Consider the following 22,161-nt stretch of genomic DNA (forward strand, 5'->3'; position numbering starts at 1 on the left):
TTCCACAGTCACCTAAGCCTTTATGTTTTACAATCATCTTACCCAGTTAAGGATGAAATTTAACATGGTTTTTTAGCTTCCTATGAAATAGTCATGAATCATTGGTTTGTTTGTGGAGTTCACTGAAATTGTGGTCAGTCAGCTTAGCACTTGCAGACTAAATAGGGTGTCCATTTTAAAGTTGCACCAGTGGCCCTCTTAGTATTTTGACATTCATCTGTGGAATAGGCTGTTTTTACAATACCATGGGTGATCGAAATCATTTGCTTCTGTGTGATTTTCAATCCAATAGGCATTAGTATGAAGTCATATATCAGCCATTGAAGAATATACTGTGAAGAATATGGGTAACCAGTCGATGGACCACACTAACTTTAAAGGTGCCCTAGAATCAAAAATTGAATTTAACTCGGCATAGTTGAATAACAAGAGTTCAGTACATGGAAAAGACATACATTGAGTCTCAAACTCCATTGCTTCCTCCTTCTTATGTAAATCTCATTTGTTTAAAAGACCTCCGAAAAACAGGTGAATTTCAACATAACACTGACTGTTTCGTAACAGTCGGGATCATTAATATGTACGCCCCCAATATTTGCATATGCCAGCCCATGTTCAAGCCATTACACAAGGGAAGCCAGTATTAATGTCTGGACGTGCACAGCTGAATCATCAGACTAGGTAAGCAAGCAAGAACAATAGTGAAAAATGGCAGATGGAGCAATAATAACTGACATGATCCATGATAGCATGATATTTTTAGTGATATTTGTGAATTGTCTTTCTAAATGTTTCGTTAGCATGTTGCTAATGTACTGTTAAATGTGGTTAAAGTTACCATCGTTTCTTACTGTATTCACGGAGACAAGAGAGTCGTCGCTATTTTCATTTTTAAACACTTGCAGTCTGTATAATTCATAAACACAACTTCATTCTTTATAAATCTCTCCAACAGTGTGTAATGTTAGCTTTAGCCACGAAGCACAGCCTCAAACTCATTCAGAATCAAATGTAAACATCCAAATAAATACTATACTCACAGGATCCGACGCATGCATGCAGTATGCATGACGAACATCTTGTAAAGATCCATTTGAGGGTTATATTAGCTGTGAACTTTGTAAATGCACTGTATTATAGTCGAGAGCTCGGGAGGGCAAGGAGCGCATGATTTAAAGGGGCTGCAGCCTGAATCGGTGCATAGTTAATGATGCCCCAAAATAGGCAGTTAAAAAAATGAATTTAAAAAAATCTATGGGGTATTTTGAGCTGAAACTTCACAGACACATTCAGGGGACACCTTAGACTTATATTACATCTTGTAAAAACTGGATCAAGGGCACCTTTAATAGTATGAAAGAAAAAAAAAATACTATGGAAGTCAATTGGGCGCATCAACTGTTTAATTACCGACATTCTTCAAAATATCTTCTTTTGTGTTTCACAGAAGAAAGAAATGTATACAGGTTTGGGGGTGAGTAAAAGATGACAGAATTTTCATTTTTGGGTGAACTATCCCTTTAAAATTTACTTGGTTCACTTGTAGCTAAACTACTAACCAAACCAAGTAAATTTACTACAACTACTAACATTTAGTGTATTTAAGTTTTTTATGTGAAAGCCCTTAATTTTGACCCTTTTGGTTTTCTGTAGTCCAATATTGCACACTGAGAGTTTTATATTACAATGACTCATTCATTTTTAAGTCTGTTTTGGGGTTAGCATGATGCTACAATGAGCATTTCTGAGGAAAGTAGTTCGATTTGCCAAATAAACCTTCTAGAACTGCAGGCTTCTAATCTAGACTGTATAAAAATGTATATGTGATAATTTAGAATTATATTAAGAAGGTCAGTGAACACAAAATATTGTTTCCCAGCTGTACTGTTAGTTAGCTGTGCTTTTGCACCCTTTAGGTATTATTATAAATCCGTTGTCCATGCATAGTAAAATACAGACAGAAGCAAAAACAGCAGCTTCAGATGACGTCACTTGATGTTTAACAGTATTTTTACCCTAAAGGTGATGAAGTCAATCCTGTGAGAGATTTTTGAAGCACCTAGAGGAAAAGCAGAGGTTCCTCATATCTGTGAGTAGGTGTGGGAAAGAAATCTTCACTCGTAGACCAGAATAACCTCATCCTCTGGGGTAAGTTTCCACCTCTCCATTGAGTCTGTGCTTTACATGGAATCTGAGTTTTAAAAGGCAGTTTTAACTGTGACTGATCTCTCAGCAGTCCAGCGTTTTAGACGCTATATTTTGGGGTTCGTTTTGCAGCCCTGGTCTTTTGAATAATGTATGTGTGGTGACAAAGATACTGTATGTTTGTATTTGGTTATTTGTCAGGGCTTCTGTTTGGCAGGGAACCAGAAAAGCCCCTTGTAGTGCACAGAACAGATATACAAACAGCCCGTGGCAGTCGAGAGTCTGGCGGGGGGACTCAAACCCCCTGCAATCCTTCCAGTCTGTTTCATTTACATACCAAAAGATGCCCAGCTGTGCCAAGTACAATAACCAGGCTTTGTCTAGATTGCAGAACTGTAACATTAATTATGGGAAGGAGTAACAGTTGGAAAGTTTCTAGCTAGCGGTGATGGTCCTGACATGGATGTTCAGATGCTGGCTGATGTTTTTGCTTTTGTATTGATTGTAAATGCCGATGATGGAAAAGCTTGATTCAGTCCCACTTGTTTATTTTTTTTGAAGGCTAAGTTATGACAAACTTGTCTAAAATTTGTTACTGGGTGTCCAGTTGAAGATGAATGCACATCTTCAGTAAGCTCAGTCAACATTTGTTTTTTACCACAAAAAAAAAGTATTTTTTTTTTAATAATTATTATATTTTTTTTCTGAAATCTGGGTTACAGTGCAGCACTTACAATGGATGTGAATGGGGTCAATCTGCAAATATTTAATTACTCAATAGTATTGCCACAAGATGTTAACATAATTTTAGTGTGAAAAAACTATCCAAACGTACAACTTTGCTGCCATGACATTTAAATAGATTTATAGTTCAAATAATTTGAGATTTAACATACGAATTCTAAGTGGTTTTAATAAAATAATCTTTACATTTCTCCAAATCTTCCAAACATTGACTTCCATTTTAATTACTTATGCTGTTCTTTTGAACTTTCTATTCATTAAGGAATACTAAAAAATGATCTCAAATTTTCCACAAAAATATTAAGCAGTGCAACTCTTTTCAAAATGGATATTACTGATGGATCAGGTTATTTTAAAAACTGGAGTAATGGCCGCTGAATATTTAGCTTTGCATAACAGGAATAAATTACATTTTTAAATATATTAAAATAGAAAACTGTTATTTTTAATTGTAATAATATTTCACTTTTAAAAAAAAATAATTCTGGACTTTTAAACACTTTCTGAGGGTAAAGCACTATCACAAACATTTGCTGAAGAAAAACGAACAAATTTTTGTTTAGACTCAAATTTACATGCATTTGACAACCATGACAGAGGCAAAAGAGACAATTTTTAAATGAAATCATTTTATTGTTTAATGCACTGCTTGATATACATTGGATTTCTTTGTGTTGTGCAATATGAGACTATGGTGAATTACATTTTGACATTTTTTTTGCCCTCATTTTGTAAAAAAAAAAAAAAAAAGTCAAAATTAGTATTATTATTATTTTATTTTATTTATTTATTAATTGTGGGAACATTAAGCCACAAATGCTGTTGATTAATCTCTAAGGCCTGGTTTCACAGACAGGGTTTAGATTAAGCCAGGATTAGGCCTTAAAAAAAAACATTACTGGAGTGAATCTTGATACAAAACAGTGACGCTGATAATTTTAAAGATATGTCAGTACGAGTTGCTTTCAGTTAAAACAGCTCAAACATGCTCAAATCTAAAGGCCTCACTTAAAAATGTATAAATGTCATTGAATTATATAAATCCATGTGGCATTTAGGATAGTGTAAGCACACTTTCATGTTATATAACGCAGACGTTCATAAATTTTTAAGTGGCACAAGTGTCTAAATTGGTTTTGGGGTCACTGCATATTTATACAAAATATGTACAGTAAATGCCCTATCTGGAGCAGTGAGAAAAGCTGTGGCAGTGAATCCATGTATGTTAGTGTCTTCTACCCAGTTTAAGTGAAATTGCTTGTTTATCAGCAGCTGTTTTAAATGCAAATCCCATGGATGATTTGCATCCGGACCACTTCTCCCACACACTGTACCGTAAACACACATCAGTAAAACACACACACACATACACGCACACACACACACTGGAATAGGTAATTGTGCTCTTTTACATGATAATAATAAAGAAAATAGCATTATGCTAAAACTAAATGAATGCATGCAGAGTGTTTAAGGGCTGTCAGTCTGGGACCTGCAACAGGAAGACAAGAGTCCCACAGGAAGCTTTACAGCACTTAAGAGTTTTATTTGAAAGTAAAATGTGGTAACCATGGAGACAATTTTATGACTCCCCACCACCATTTTGTACAATCAGCATGAGTTTATTCTGCACACATCATTCATTCTGTTTTGCATATTATACATCAGGGCTATTCGATTACAGTTCTCAGTAAAGGTTTCCAGGAGTCAAAATATCTTATGAAATTAAATAAGCAGTGCTTATTTCAGGAAAATTAATAGTACATTTTCAAGTTGGCAGCCATAATAGCTTGCAAAAGTAATAATACTTCGTCAAAATAACAATAAATCCTAAACAGTCTCTATACTGATTTAAACAATATGAAACTAGGTATAATTTATTCAATTCTAATTTACTTAGAGCTAAGATCTTATTTAAATAGTTCCAAAGCAGATTAAAAGGAAACAGATCAACAGCTAAAAATACTAAACTTAATAAACTAGTGTCTAAAATTGACGTCCGGCCTAAAAAAAAAAATCAAAATCTTCACCCTTTATTTTAATATTATTAAAATTTAAGATTTTATAAACATATTGTGTAGTTGTGCTGGAAGTTAATAGTATGTGTACACACTGTAGTTTTTTTTAGGTGAAAATGTAGTTGTTTAGACCTGAAATATGTGACTAATATTTAATCAGAGCGCGTATTTTACAATCTGCTTAGACGTTTTCGGAGATGAGCTCCAGGCTGTCAGCGGCCGTTCAGTGCTCGTATACCCGCCGAGAACAGCTTCATCTCAGCCAGTGCTTCGGGGATTTGCCGCTGATTTAACATGAGATAGAATTCATTTTGGGTACATAAAATGGGCAAACTTTGGTACTATTAATCTATTAATTGTTCCTGAGCAAATCGAATTGGGCTATGTTAAATTGAATAATTTAATATTAAGGCGATATTTAACTTACATCCTGTAGAGCACTGCTTGTGTACGTTTGACTGAATTGTATAATTGTGTTTATTTCCTGCTGTCATAATGACTATTGTTGTTAATTTAAATACTGTTGTTCAATAAATATTATTTTATATAAATATGTTGTCGTATTGAGAAAGGTTCCATTAGTGCGTAATATGAATTGAGTGAAAGTTACATGAATACGCCATTAGATAAACTTTACGAGTGAATGAGACTTTTAAATTGAAAGGGACTTTTGTAAACAAAGGACGTTGTTTTAGCACTGTTATGGAAAATTCCCTTAACTGTAAAAAGGACAAATACAAAGATCGCTTTGTCAATAGTGTTAAATTAGGCATTTACAATAAGGAGGTGCATATTGGCCAGCTTAGAGCAAAGTTTTGGGGTCCTTGTGAATTGACCTGTTTCATCTGTTTACGTCTTGTATTTGAAGTGTGTATAGCAAAACAATGTTTATGGTGCTTGAAAAATTGGCAATTTCCTCTAGCCAAATACGTGCAGTGCCATGCAACAAGGAAAAGCAAGAGCCTAGAATTAGAAAAGAGAAATTTATCCTTGACACGAGAAAGTTAGGGAGGTCTTAAAGGCGTTTACAACATCAAGTCAGTCCAAGCAGCCCTTAGGCTGCAGAAAACATTCAACATCCAGTCTGACTTCCTCACCTCAGATAATTTATGCACACAGCACACCGCCAGAGGGCTTTTGAATACATTAGGTGCCACAACTGGACCTCACACTGTTAGTTTGTGTGTGCACCACAGGTCATGTTCTGAAAGGACCCGACTAGTTTGTGGCCAAAGGATTGGCATGGATCCATCTCAGACGACCCTCAGGGGAGATCTGATACTCAGCCCACTGGAAAAAGAGAGGGAGAGAGAGAGAGCCTTCCACAAGGCCTAATCAAACCGGTTTCAATTTGTGCCCTGGGCTTATCACAGCACTGGAAGTGATGAGTTCTTGACTTTTATAGTGCAGTCAACCAGCACGCTGAGATAGGCAGGCCTTCTGCATTGTTTTTTAATGAGCTCTGATGAAAACAGGTAGAAAACGAAGCAGCTTAATAAGTGCAGGGGGGAAACCAGCCCATGCATAATGACCACTGCAATGATCAGACATCCCACCCTCCGCCCAGATCAATACACTCGCCCTCATGTGGGGCTTCTTATCACGGTCAGAAACGATAGAATATCAGCAGCTGTAGAATAATTGTTTCGATTGTTTGCGCCATTGTGACCTCATTTTCTGTCCCATCACGAATGGATGGATGTTCATCCTGTCTGATTGGCTTTGCTCATGACCGAAAACATACTCCTCACCTACACTAATTATTTCTTAGATTAGTTGTTGAAGTAATCAAATGTAACCAGACATTCGGAGCCCCATTGCTTCATGATTTTGTGTGAACGAATGTTTCTGAAAATGAGACGAGCTTTATGATTGTTATAGTTGTTTATTTCATTTGGACACCGCACAGCCTGTCACTGGACTTAAAGGAATAGTGCACTCAAAAATTAAAATTCTGTCATTTACTCACTCTAATGTCATTAAGGTAATGGATTAAATTAATCCATATGAATTGCACAGCATATTTCACGTTTTATAACTGTGGCAAACGGATCGAGTCAGTGAGTTGAATTCGACAATAGAATCAGTCCGATTGGACGAATCATTCAGACAGGTTGGCTGCGTCCAAAATCGCATACTTTCTTGAGTAGGTACTTATCACATTCTTCCCTACTATATAGTAGGTGAAAAAACAGTACTCATGTGTCACGATCCCAGTTTTGTTTTGTATGGACTCTTGCACCACACTAAGCTTTGCATATGCATATGATGGACACTTTCCTTTCCCATGAGGCCACAGAAAAGGATTTGTGAATGGCGGTGAAGCGACACAACTGACGATGGTAGGTCACATGATAATGACAACATGGCAAATGTATTGTACGTCCGGATTACATTCATACAACAAACACTCATACTATATAGAATACTTTTTTAGCGGTCGTGAAGTAATTACTTATTCAAAATAAGTACCTACTCAAGAAAGTATGCGATTTTGGACGCAGCCAACCTGTCTGAATGATTTGTCCACTAATCGGACTGATTCTATTGTCGAATTTAACTCACTGACTCGATCCGTTTGCCACAGTTAAAAAATTGAAAAAATCTGTGCAATTCATATGGATTAATTTAATAGCGGTTTAAAGGTGCCGTAGAACGCGTTTTTAAAAGATGCAATATAAGTCCAAGGTATCCCCTGAATGTATCTGTGAAGTTTCAGCTCAAAATACCCCATAGATTTTTTTTATTCATTTTTTTAACTGCCTATTTTGGGGCATCATTAACTATGCACCGATTCAGGCTGCGCGGACCCTTTAAATTCTCGTGCTTCCCGCCCCTGAGCTCGCGACTGCCTTAAACAGCATAAACAAAGTTCACACAGCTAATATAACCCTCAAAATGGATCTTTACAAAGTGTTCGTCATGCAGCATGTCTAATTGCGTATGTATGGTATTTATTTGGATGTTTACATTTGATTCTGAAAGAGTTTGAGGCTGTGCTCCGTGGCTAACGGCTAATGCTACACTGTTGGAGAGATTTATAAAGAATGAAGTTGTGTTTATGAATTATACAGACTGCAAGTGTTTAAAAATGAAAATAGCGACAGCTCTTGTCTCCGTGAATACAGTAAGAAACAATGGTAACTTTAACCACATTTAACAGTACATTAGCATCATGCTAACAAAACATTTAGAAAGACAATTTACAAATATCACTAAAAATATCATGATATCATGGATCATGTCAGTTATTATTGCTCCATCTTTTTCTCTATTGTCCTTGCTTGCTTACCTAGTCTGATGATTCAGCTGTGCACATCCAGACGTTCTGCCCTTGTCTAATGCTTGAACATGGCATATGCAAATATTGGGGGCATACATATTAATGATCCCGACTGTTACGTAACAGTTCGGTGTTATGTTGAGATTCGCCTGTTCTTCGGAGGTCTTTTAAATAAATGAGATTTATATAAGAAGGAGGAAACAATGGTGTTTGAGACTCACTGTATGTCATTTCCATGTACTAAACTCTTGTTATTCAACTATTCCAAGGTAAATTCAGTTTTCCATTCTACGGCACCTTTAATATTCTAAACCCTAACCTTAATGACATTAGAGTGAGTAAATGACAGAATTTAAATTTTTGAGTGCACTATATATATATATTGCAAACATAATTACATTTTCCAGTGTAAAGTGTGGAGAAAGAAAAGAAATGCCTTTTTAAAAATCCTCAAATAAAGTTTCTTTTCCATAGATCTCCACATGACCATACGTCTAATCGCACATGTCCTTCTTTTTTCAGCTTCCAGCATGTTTTAGTTGAATTAATTCTTGATGTTGAATTAAAATGAGCTCTTTTGGGTGTCTGAAGAGCACAGTGGATTAATTATACCCGTCTCATTGTAATGGCCGACCATGGTGCTCCTATCTGTCCATGAGTGGTAATAGCTTTTGATGATGATCTTTTATCCAATTACTGGCTGGTGACCTGTGAGGCTACCTGTGTTTGCGGGCTCAGGTTGGATTCATTAGCGGGATAAATCCGCTCCTGACCTGCAGGATTGGACTGGATTTTGGGGGCCACGAGAGTGGACGAGCAGCCGGTGTTTTCTCAGGAAAAGGAAACGCGAGATTGACACCCCTCCCCCCACTTCCCAGAGATCAGCTCTGTAGCTATGATAAATGGTAACGGCTGAAGGAACCTCTGACCCTATTCAACAGGGACCCAGTCAGATAGACAGAGAGATAGAGCATCGAAGACAAACAGCACAATAGAGAGGAGGAAAGACACTCCTGCTCCCTCAGGTTAGGAGCCCCAGTGGCCCCCGGGAGGAAAGATGTACACATAGCCATTTCCGAGCACGGCTGCTATTATCTCCGCAGGTCTTAAATAATAACAGTGTGTGTGAGAGACAGAGGCTGTGGGGAGATTACTGTAATCAGACGATACAGTACATGAACGGACGCCCTGCGGCACATCAGTAGGTGGGATTCTGGGATGTGCGCTGGATGTTTGTCTTCCCAGAAAGATTTTAAACTCAAAATGAAGGTTCAACTCACTTTCTCAGCACTATATTAAAGTAGAATGAAAACTTTAACTTTAAAGTGTAAGTTTATGCTGTTCTCTGTGAAATGACTGTAACTGGATGGCCTTTAAAATGGTGTGGGTGGGTTATTAACGTGCTTTATTAAGTGTTTTTACATGCTGGAGGTAAAAGAGTAGTGATTATGGTTTTAAAGTTAGTATTTTGTTTACATCTCAGTTCACATTCTCTGCATGGCTTCATTAGTTACGTTATTAGCTTTAATCTCATTCAAAAATATATAATGAATAAAGTATTTTGAACAGTTGTGAGGAAAAGTAATCATCTGGATTTCTGCTGTAATATCCTCAAAGTGACCTCAGAAGTATTTGGACACCTTAATCATGGCTCAAATGTATCAATGTTATTGCATTAGGTAACAATAGCTAACGTTATATCAAAACGGCAAACCAACTATGGTTAGTTAACCTGCTGTCTGTAACTTTTTTGTGTTCAAAATTTACTAAAACTATATATTGAGCGAGTACATCACGAATCTATTTTACAAATCGTGCTTTTGTCTTATCCTGAATCACTACGGTACACCTATATTAAGTGTTTATATTCGGACGATTTTAGACTGGTTCGGGTCGTACAGCTGCGGAGTAGCACCTGCGTGAATCGTCATAGACCGAGAGAAGTAGATCCGGCTATATGTTCTTCCGCAAGACGCATGCAGTTCTGTATCAATAGAGCGCCAAAAGATAGGGACTTAGTTCACTCAAAAATGAAAATAATGTCATTTATTACTCACCCTCATGTCGATCTACACCCGCAAGACCTTCGTTCATCTTCAGAACACAAATTAAGATATTTTTCGATGAAATCCGGTGGCTCAGTGAGGCCTGCATTGCCAGCAATGTTACTGTACCTCTCAAGATCCATAAAGGTACTAAAAACATATTTGAAACAGTTCATGTGAGTTCAGTGGTTCTATCTTAATAATATAAAGCGCTAAGAGTACTTTCTGTGTGCCAAAAAAAAAAACAAAATAACGAATTTTCAACTATCTATATGGGCCGCTTCTGAGCTTTATGAATCTTTTGTTTCGAATTAGTGATTCGGATCTCTTATCAAACGGCTAAACTGCTGAAATCACGTGACTTTGGCGTTCCGATTCACTGATTCGATTCATAAAGCTCTGAAGCAGTGTTTTGAACTCGGCCCATATAGATATTTTTAAAAGTCGTTATTTAGTTTTTTTGGCACACAAAAAGTATTGTTGTCGCTTTATAATATTAAGATAGAACCACTGAACTCACATTAATTGATTCAAATATATTTTTAGTAGCCTACCTTTATGGATCTTGATAGGTGCAGTAACATTGCTGGCAATGGAGGCCTCACTAAGCCATCGGATTTCATCAAAATATCTTAATTTGTGTTCCGAAGATGAACGACGGACTTCCGGGTGTGGAACGACATGAGGGTGAGTGATAAATGACATTATATTAATTTTTGGATGAACTAACCCTTTAAAACTAAAGCCATAAAAACATTTTTTGTTACTGATTAAAACGAAATATTAAAAAATAACTCATGATATAACTCATAAATGAAAACATTTCATTTTCATTGTGTACTAAAACTGAAATAAAAATGAATAAAAACTATTTAGATATAGCCTAGTAAAAAAACTATTACAAATGACAAAAATACTAACTTGAACAAAAATTAAAACTATTAATCCAATATACAGTAATCTCAATTATGCTAAAATAACACTGCTGCAAACAAATAATGCTTGACTTTCACTTTCAATGGTTTTAACCAACTTTTTAGTGACTATTTTAGTAGAAGTAGTTTTTATAATGTGCTTTTGCTATCTTTCTTTAAAATAAATGACACATAAATTAATTCAAATAAATACATTTATTTAAAAAAAAATAATAGAAAGTAAAAAATGTTGTTTGTCTAATTGTCTAATGCAATGAAATTAATAAATTTTAAGTTTGCAAATACTTTTGGAGTCATTCAATAACTAACAAGCAAAACATTTTTTCAAGTGCCAGTAAAAAATGGTTTAAAAAGCAAATTTGCTTCCAGAGAGAATGTGATTATAGACTGAATTGTGCCTTAAAACGCATTGCTTATGCAAAGTAAATCATTTCTTCTAGGTGCAATTTGGAGGCTTTACAAATTTAATCTCACAAATGTATGTATTTTTAAAGGCATTTCTTGAATAATACAGAAATATTTGACAGTGTATTATTAAGAGTATTTCTGTGGAGTTTGGAGTCTCACATTGTTTTTATACTGGCAGTGTCCTGCAGTTTAGTGCGCTTACAAGTCAGTCCCATGCCCTTGTCAAACTATCATTACCGTTTCTTAATTACAGAAACAGCCAGATTACAGTAGCTCATTAGCATGCACCCTCATGCACTCATGAATAATGTATCAAAGGTGTGCAGATGTCTTGTATTCACTCAGTGGAAGCAGGTTGTAACGAGACAAACACCTGCATTTGCTTAATGACGCTGGATATTTTGGAAGATTTTCAAAATGGTTGATATATTTTTTTATTGTTGATGTCAAAGGTCATGTGTCTAATCAAACACTACAGTATTTTGCCACATTCATCTGTCTTAAAAGTTGGATAAATTAGACATATGCATGGTCAGCTTGCATTTCATCCTCGAATATTATTAATAAAACTATGTTTTCTACTCTTTTCGGCACTTTTATGTAAAAACCTTCTGAAATAATTTTTGAATAATGCATGTTCAGGACTTTTTATGCTCGATGCAACACGTTTCTTTGAGCTGTAGTGTTGCTCATCCGCCACAAGAGGACACCGTTGCCCTTTAACAAAGTCTCTCTGCGTGGGTGAATGTATGTCACATCTGATCACAAGTCCCTTTAAATATAAACTCAAATTAATGAGAGTAGATAGACACATTATGCACTGAATTATGCTTAATTGGACTTCTTTAAATAACACTTACTGTCAGACTGTGTATAAGCCTGTAGAAATGTTTATTTCTGCCTTCCTCCACTCTTGCATGAAGTGATGGCGTCTTCTGTCAGCGAATTAACCGAGCTGTCATTAGCAATTTGATTAAGCTTTTCAAATACGCATTTCTTTATTTGTCTCTTTTGCTTTGGCTTTTCATTTTTACTCTTATCAACTTCATAAAAGGTTGAATTTCTTCGATTCGATTGTGTTTCGGGTTATTTAAAGGGATAGTTCACCAAAAAAAAAAAGAAAGAAAATTCTGTCATCATTTACTCTCCCTCATGTTGTTCCAAACCAACTCGTAAGACTTTCGTTCATCTTTGGAACACAAATTAAGATATTTTTTATGAAATTTGAGAGATTTCTGTCCCTCCATTAACTATAGTACACGCAACCTGACAGACGCGCGAGAACAAACCTCATTGGCTCTTGAGGAAGCTCAAACTGCTGCATAACACACGAGAACGAACGTCAAGGAAACTTGCACAACGGATGTGTGCTTTGATTAATGTTTTTTTTCTCTCTCTTTTAAGGTTAAAAAGTCGAATTTCACTTAAGAGTGTTCAAGCGTTCCAATGGATAAGTAACAAAGTAGGTAATCCGTCTAAAAGCATTTTGAAGGAGTAATGGCCAAAGTAAGCGCAGTCAGCGCCATCTTGTCACACCCCTCTCTTTGTGAATAAAAGTCTAAATTAAATCTGTTCATCATATAAAGCGATTGTGTCTCTTCAGAAAATTTGGACTAAACCACTCAATTCACATGGATTAGTTTTACAATCTCCTTATGAACTTGAAGCGTCAAAATGGTAGTTGCGTAATCACTCCGATTTCATTAAAAAATATCTTCATTTGTGTTCCGAATATGAACCAAAAAGTCTGGAACGACATGAGGGTGAGTAAATAATGACAGAATTTTCATTTTTGGGTGAACTAACCCTTTAAGTGCTCTATGCTTTTTCAGGTTTTGCTACAGCATACATTTTTCTTGGCTTTTGAAATGTATTGTGGTGTTTTCTCTCGCTGCATTGCTCTTTCTCTGTTTCTTGGCTGACACATGCAGTGGCCTCTGTTTGTTTGGCACCGTGCCCTTGCATGGCCAAGCTCAGCCCTGGGTCTATTGCATTTCGGCCAGAAATCTTGACCCTGTAATTCCCAGAGCGTGCAGCTGAGATCAGGCGGGGCCGTTCAGCTCAGAGGGGAAAGACGAGTAGAGGCGCTGAACAGATCTGCGAGAGAGTGCAAGTGAGCAGAAAAACGGTTTAGAGATGTAGAAGTCAGAAAAAGAGTCAGCTGGACTTACTAAGGTTCATAAAGAGGAAAAGGTTTGGCTGCAGCGTGGTAAGTAATAGAGCGTGGAAGCGTTGCAATAATGTTTTACTCTATAGTCGATCAAATATCTTCTTTTGTGTTCCACAGAAAGTCATAAAGGTTTGGAACGACATGAGGGTGAGTAAATCATTTTCATTTTTGGTAAACTGTCGCTTTAAGCATTAGAGAGAATTCAACATCTGTGTTTTAAGGGTCTCGGCACCTTTTGGAAACTCAAATATGTGAGTTCTTTGGTTTGACATAACGTCGTTCACCCAAGCTCCTGGTTGGGTTCATCCTGCCCTTTGCTCGCTAATACTGATAGATGATGTCTGTCAGAAGGGTCAGTGCCCTTCCGTCATGCATCAGGGGACAGAAGGCCACTGAAACAATCAATGACAAACCAATCAGAGAGGCTTCATTTCACTATGTGTGCAGACTCAGCCAATCAGAAAGCTGCTCTCTCTCTCTCTCTCACACACACACTGCCTGACAGCATCAACCTCTTATGCACTTTTCCACCTACAGTTTGCCAATGCAGGTGCCCAATACTGAACTGTTTCACATATTTCCCCCACAGAAATGAAAAAAAAAGTAAATTCACCCTATCTATATTCTAAATGCAAGTTAGTGATCTTATTGTGATTTTTTTTTGTGTGTGTGTGTGTGTGTCATAACTCGATCTTCTCTCTGGTGATGTATGCCAGACTTCTCCAATCACTTAATCTGCTTAAACCCCGCCCCTTTCTTACAGTGGTCAGGAAGTGATGATTTTGTTCTCTTGAACACATGTGATGGAAACGCTACTTTATTTGCAAATGTTTTATGCGATATTCCAATTTTGCACATAAGTTAAAGGTGCCATCAAACCTTTTTTTACAAGATGTAATATAAGTCTAAGGTGTCCCCTGAATGTGTCTGTGAAGTTTCAGCTCAAAATACCCCATAGATTTTTTAAATTAATTTTTTTAACTGCCTATTTTGGGGCATAATTAGAAATGCGCCGATTCAGGCTGCGGTCCCTTTAATTGCTCGCGCTCTCCGCCCCCTCCCGAGCTCTCGACTCTATCATTGCATAAACAAAGTTCACACAGCTAATATAACCTCAAAATGGATCTTTACAAAGTGTTCGTCATGCAGCATGTCTAATCGCGTAAGTATGGTATTTATTTGGATGTTTACATTTGATTCTGAATGAGTTTGATAGTGCTCCATGGCTAAAGCTAACATTACACACTGTTGGAGAGATTCATAAAGAATGAAGTTGTGTTTATGAATTATACAGACTGCAAGTGTTTAAAAATGAAAATAGCGACGGCTCTTGTCTCCATGAATACAGTAAGAAACGATGGTAACTTTAACCACATTTAACAGTACATTAGCAACATGCTAACGAAACATTTAGAAAGACAATTTACAAATATCACTAAAAATATCATGTTATCATGGATCATGTCAGTTATTATTGCTCCATCTGCCATTTTTCGCTATTGTCCTTGCTTGCTTACCTAGTCTGATGATTCAGCTGTGCACATCCAGACGTTAATACTGGCTGCCCTTGTCTAATGCCTTGAACATGAGCTGGCATATGCAAATATTGGGGGCGTACATATTAATGATCCTGACTGTTACGTAACAGTCGGTGATATGTTGAGATTCGCCTGTTCTTCGGAGGTCTTTTAAACAAATGAGATTTATATAAAAAGGAGGAAACAATGGTGTTTCAGACTCACTGTATGTCATTTCCATGTACTGAACTCTTGTTATTCAACTATGCCGAGGTAAATTCAATTTTCAATTCGATGGCACCTTTAAATTAGCAGCTTTGAATAGAAACATAGCTATTGTCCAGACAATATTTTTTGGGGGAAAACGGATATATCTGAGCTCTGATATGAACCTAACAAGAGTTACAAATCTAAGCCTATAATAAGCAAACCCTCCAAAGCATTAGATCTCTCTCTGATGCAGTCACTCTCTCTTTGTTGTGTTGGTGTGAAGTTAGCAATTTGTTCCAGCATGGCCTCTGAATTGCTGCATGATCTATGCAGTACCCACATTTTAATGTAGAGTAGTAGCATGTGTGTGAGCGTATCTAGCAGATTGCAAGAGCTTTCATTATCCCTGTGTTGGGCGCCTCTGTGGCCTCTCAGACTATTTTTTACACTTCTGCAATAATCTAAGTAACAAGCTTGTTTTTTTTTGAACACACATCATTAAATGCGCAAAGGGTAACACATCTTTGCTGGATCTGGTTTCTGGTCCTTGGTCGAAAAAACCCTCCCAAACTCTGATGCACACAGATTTAGTAACGTCTGTTGTCGTCTGTTATTAGTCGATATCTCAGGTGCAGTTATATGCATACATGTTTTGCTGACGGACTTGGAGAGGAAAGGTATTCTTAGTTTTTTTTCTTCTTTTTGATCATTGCATAATGACAATAATTCATTTATAAAAAAATATAAAACCTAAACATAGTTCTAAAACCTAGTGTGCTGCCTACCTAGACACCATTTCAAGGCAATAGAAGCATGAAGACTGTTCCAAATAGTGGGCAGCATGATTATGTCTCCTAAGATATTACAAGAAACATTAAGGTAGCTTATTATGTGTCCTTAACCAAATGCAAAAATGCTGATTATAAAAATATTATATAAAGTTCTTTATATTGCTTCATATATACACTATTATTCAAAAGTTTGAGGTCAGTGAAATTTTTAATGTTCTTGAAAGATGTCTCTAATGCTCAAAGGCTGCATTTATGTGATCAAAAATACAGTAAAACAGTCATTTGTAATTTATCACAAATTAAAATAACTGTTTTTTTTTTTTCCATTTATTCATTTATTCCAATGTTGAATTTTTTTATAACATTATAAATGTTTTTACTGTCACCTTTGATTTATTTAATGCATCCCAATTGCTGAATAAAAAATAACTAACTAAATAAATAATCAGACCCAAAACATTTGGACAGTAGTGTATTTGGTAACACTTTATTTTACAGTGCCGTAGTTACACGTTACTACATATACTTACTATAGTAATAACAGTAAATTATTACAAGTAACTAACCCTAAACCAAACCGTAACCCTAACTGTAACTCTATAGTAAGTACATGTAGTTAATTAATAGTACTCATTACTTATTTCAGTAACTACGGCACTGTAAAATAAAGTGTAACTGTGTATTTTTATCCATTTACCTTAGAAAGTTGGATTTTCCAAATTCCCACTTGGAAAGGTGCAATAAAACACTACAGGTGTGTAAAGTAAATTATACTCTGTTGATAAAATCATACACCTGCAGAACAAATGCTACAGCATCACATACAATAGCATTGTTTATCCTCTAATTTAGTTTCTAGACTTCTTCCTGAACAATCCAACACCTGTAAAGCTAACATTCCCATTTTGTTTCCATAGATGTCATCGTAGATTGTCAGGCTATGGAACACCTTTATAGTTTGAAGTTGGAAACATCCCACATATGACTCTGAATGGAAAGCAGTGACAGCACTATTAGAGAATCATTGGTCCCACTCTATATTAAGTGGCCTTAACTACTATGTACTTACATCAAAAAATAAGTACAATGTACTTATTTGGTTCATATTGAGTGGCAAAACACTTTTGCTGCTATTGAGGTGGGATAAGGGTTAGGTTAGGGAAAGCTTTGGTGGTATGGGTAGGTTTAAGGGTAGCGGTAAAGTGTAAGGGATGGGTCGACAGTGTAATTATAAATGTAATGACAGAAATTAATTACAGATCTAATTACATGCAGGTGCTTTTCAAATATAAGTACAATGTAAAAACATGTATGTACACAATAAGTGCATTGTATCAAATGATTAATTTAAATGTAAGTACATAGTAGTTAAGGCCACTTAATATAAAGTGGGACCGAATCATTTGATCATTTGAATATATGTGAATAAAATGAGTGAGTAAAAAATACAATTGTCTTTAAGACCGTCTGAAAAGAATCTAAATGCAGAGTTGCTTCTCAAGTAAATTCATCTTGTTTCAGGCATTGTAGATAATTTAAATGGAAAATTTGACAAACTTGTTTAACTTTTTTTTTTTTTAACATGGGCATGTCTATCAATAATGCTCATTTTTAGCAGTAAGGAAGCTCATTCCAAGTCAAAATTAAATGACATCTTATTTGTACTAGCAATGTATTTTTGATAAGATTTTCGAAAACTACAGCAAGATATGCAGTCCACCAATAGCAATAGGTCATGTGCCCGTGTTAATATCATTAAAACTAATAAGCTCATTATCATTAACCCTTTCCCTGCCATTGATGGAATTTTACAGTATATGTAGGTCTCTTCAGGACAGTAATGGGAGTTACTAGATCGTCCACATTTTCGACTGCGTTACCTGATTTTGGTTGCGTAACAGAGACGATTGTGTTTAGGGCTGGGATTCAGGTAAGGGGAAACACCCACCAGTTTGAAAACACCCACAAATTTAGAAATGTCAACTTTTGTTCTGCAGAGACCTCAAACTCGAATTTTCCAGCAATCCATGTTTTCACTGTGATATGGTAGGGGGCGCTGTTACACATCTTCTGAAAGAGGAGAGAATCTCCAGATCAAAACACAGGCGAATAAGAAGCAGAAACAAGCGATAGAAGCATTGCTTACACACACATGTAAACTATAACGCGAGCATTGAAATCAAAACTGCTTAACGTTACCAAATGAACTGTCGAAAACCCAGGAAGAGATGATGACTGTGCAAGCTTTGGGAGTATTGATTGATGTGATCTACTAACTATATATGTTTTGATCATTTTTCTGAATCCGATCCAGATGTAGTCTTTGAAAAAAAGCAATGTTCTTAGCTTTCTTTCAAAATGTTGCTTTTTAAATGAAACTTTCCCACATTCAAGCGTTGATAAAAAAGAATGCCTGAATCTTGAAGTGTGTGTGTATGTATGTATGTATGTATATAATAAACAGAGGCTCTCTTCTGTATATAAATAATACTAAAGTAGCACAGCATCCAGCTGTAGGCAACCCTACAGTGACCTGGTGACCTCTAGTGATAAAAACACTCTCAGTGTGAATGCTTGATAAGGCATCTTGCCCACATTGGCACTAGACAGCTCTCTAGGCTTTGAAACAGAAGCGATAGTGTCTTGATGAATCTTATTACCCTCATGCTCACCTTTAAGAGTGGAACAAAACAGCCCTGTTAGAAATGATTTTATGTCACATTGTAATTTGTTGTGTTTTAGTGCAAGTTCCCTTGTGAAGGAGTCTAGTGTCATTAGAGCGAGACGAAAGCTGGCTCAACCCGTCACCAGGGTGGAATGAGCTGTTTGAATTCTTAACAAATGTAATTTGTCAGAGTTTATTATGGCAGGTGGGGAGGCTTCGCTCGCTGAGGAGGGGGTAAATAGGTACATCCACATGGATTAGCGTTTGAGACGGTACCCTGGGCCTGGCGAGCATGAGCTGGCATCAACCGCCAACAGTCTGTCTGGTGTACTGTCTGCTGATTACTAAAAAGAGAGAAAGACAGGATACAGAGGATCGGGAAATGGTAAACAGGAAGCGCGCCCTCCTGGAGCGCAGGTGGCGACCAGCAAGAGATCTCCGAACAATCTCAAACTTCGGACTCCAAAGGTGACAGCAGGGTGGACGTTTGGGAAGGGATTAGACCCTCGTATAATCAAGCTCTTAGCTGTGTGTTTGAGAGGTGTGTGTTTCGGTTTTTTACCATCGTAAGTGTGTGCATGTTGGCGTAAGTGTGTTTGGGCACAGAGGGGTGGGAGGATTATAGCACTTTTTCAATTTCCTTTCCGAAGCACCATAAGCTGTTTCTGAAAGCTCACATGGGCGGCTTGTACGAAAGCGACCTTTGGCGTGCCATGTTGAATAGAGATCAGGCCAGACCCCCACATTTCCCTGGATTAGAAAGCTCATGGGCAGCCAGTAGGACACGACACACTGGGCCGGTCATCTACTTAGAACACAGCATATATTAGCACAGACAAAGCAATCCTCTGGGTAAACACGTCCATGGTGAAGCCACTTAGAGAGGAGAACGTCAGGGAGCCGAGGGAGCTTACTTGATCATTGTTTTAAAGTCACCATGAAATCAAATTTCACAAATCTTATGGAATATTGCTTTATGGAAAATTGCTGTATTTATTATAAATGATTTATCCGTGCAAATTATAATTTTTTCTAAAATTAACCCCAGCTAACAGGGAACGTTCTCAGAACTTTGGCTAATGTTCTGGCAAGGCTCTCTCAATATTCAAAGTAATTTTTAATAATATTCTCAAAACGTTAGCACAAAACATGTTTTTTTCTGAAACATTTTAGTTGGATGTTAATCTAACAGAACGGTTAGAAAACACTCAAAAGTAAAGTTCCCATAAAGTTGGAATGGAATTTTCCCTCAACAATTGTGTAATGTAATTGCACACATAAAACAAAAAACTGCAAATAAAGAGGCAATTTTAAACTTTTAAAAGTGTAATATATATATATATATATATATATATATATATATATATATATATATATATATATATATTACACTTTTATGAGTTTAAATTGCCTCTTTATTTGCAGTTTTTTGTTTTTTGTGTGCAATATTCTACATTTTTATAGATTTTGTAAATTTTTTGTTCATATATATATATATATAATATGTGTGTTTTGTTTCTTGAAAACCTGACAGATTTACAAAAGCTTGAGCTGACAGTAGAGTAGCTTGAGATAGGAGGACACAGATGTAAATTTAATACACAAACAATATCTGTAAAACTTTAACAACCTCATTTTTAAAGGGTGAAATTTAAATATTATTACTGAGTTAGAACTCTATTCTTATTTAAATGAACAAGTACTCTGTTTAGATCACCGCAGGCAAAACCACACATGGCACCTCACTACATGGTAAGTAAAAATATTTTTTCTCTGTCTAGAATGGCTTTATGGTAAGTTATTTAGACTATAAACACATTTAAATACAAATAGCCTACACAAAACTGCAAGTTTATAACAAAAAATTGTAAGTCTGTAATTTGGCCTTTATTACTCATTTAATACATCTACATTAAAAATTAAATAAAATTAGATGGTAACCTACATTTCTGATAAAATACCACGGTTACAGTTAGTGCTACCACAGTAAATCATGATAAATGCTTGTGAATTGTTGGTTGAAAAGTGGTTCTAACTGGATCAGCTCAATGTTTCTCCTGATTTGCACGTTAGTGTTGTTGATTAAGTCAGCAATTTGCAGCTTTGTTGATTTGTAGCTTGTACCGGAGACCTCTATGCCGAACTCAAACACTTCTGTTTAGTGGTCATGTGATCGAGACACTCAGCAAGTAAACACATTTGTGAGCTCGTGAGTCGCGTGCTGCACAGTGCACACAAGTAGCACTGTTTGGTTGATGTTTCCCTGGCCTAAAATCTAGTACTTCCACCTTGTGTTGACATTGTGAAACTGTATGATTTGTAAATTATGCGTGGCAGGCCACATATAATATATTTTAATAGACTAGCTGCGGGCCGTTTGAAATTCATCCCCGGGCCGCATTTGGCCCACGGGCCAGATACACCCTGGTGTATCTGAATGAGATTTACATTGAACAATCACTTAAATTTCGTCCTGTTCCTCCCAGAAAGCCATTTTACTATATGAGGAATATGTAATATAGTGCTTAAGTTGTATGGAATACTTTTATTAAACCGTTATTCTTCTTATTTGTTATTTTTCTGAGCTCAGGTAGGTTTTATTGTATGCAACATAATATGCAAAAGAGCACTCAAAGCATTCTGCTAAACTTCTTATTTGTGTTCTGCAGATGAATTAAAATCATATAGTTTCATATGAGATTGAGTAAAGGATGACAGAATTTCCATTTCTGGCTGAAATATCCCTTTAAGCCGGTAAAACATATATTTTTTACCTTGCTTCCACATTTGCAATCTAATTCTCGGTGGTTATCTCCGAGACCTGCCCATGAACCGCGTGGGTAGGAGGGATTCGGGGAAACTGTGTTGCATAGATTTTAATAGCTGTAATCATATAACCCTACACATGACAATCTTGAGGGGCGGATGAAATTTTCCCACTCAAAATGACTTTGAGACATTTGGTCTTCAGCTGTAGGTTCAATAACTGTGATCTTTAAACCCTTGGGAGCAGATGACTTTGAAAAGGAACAAAAAAAGAGAGTGAGATGGAGAATGAGTGAAAAAGCAGTACATTAAAGGTGAAGTTAGCTTTTTGTGTAAAGACAATACATTATAAGACAATAAACATGACCTGAGCCGTAAATGACATGTAATTGGAACTCCTTGCAGAATAAGGTGCAAAACAAGTCTGTTGCATGCTGTGAAGAGTGGTCTAAAAATATTGAATA

The 22,161-nt window shown here is 36.4% G+C and overlaps 1 long non-coding RNA gene across 1 annotated transcript in view; it reads left to right on the plus strand.

Annotated features, from left to right (window-relative positions):
• The first annotated feature begins 13,410 nt into the window (after positions 1 to 13,410).
• LOC125258028 overlaps positions 13,411 to 22,161 on the plus strand; it is a 90,745-nt gene continuing 81,994 nt past the window's right edge. Inside the window, exons 1-2 of the long non-coding RNA XR_007182496.1 lie at positions 13,411 to 13,787; positions 13,866 to 13,895. This is a non-coding gene — a long non-coding RNA (uncharacterized LOC125258028). The remainder of the gene's footprint in view (positions 13,788 to 13,865; positions 13,896 to 22,161) is intronic.

The sequence above is a fragment of the Megalobrama amblycephala genome, linkage group LG22 (genome assembly GCF_018812025.1).
Source record: "Megalobrama amblycephala isolate DHTTF-2021 linkage group LG22, ASM1881202v1, whole genome shotgun sequence".
In the NCBI taxonomy this organism is placed as follows: Eukaryota; Metazoa; Chordata; class Actinopteri; order Cypriniformes; family Xenocyprididae; genus Megalobrama; species Megalobrama amblycephala.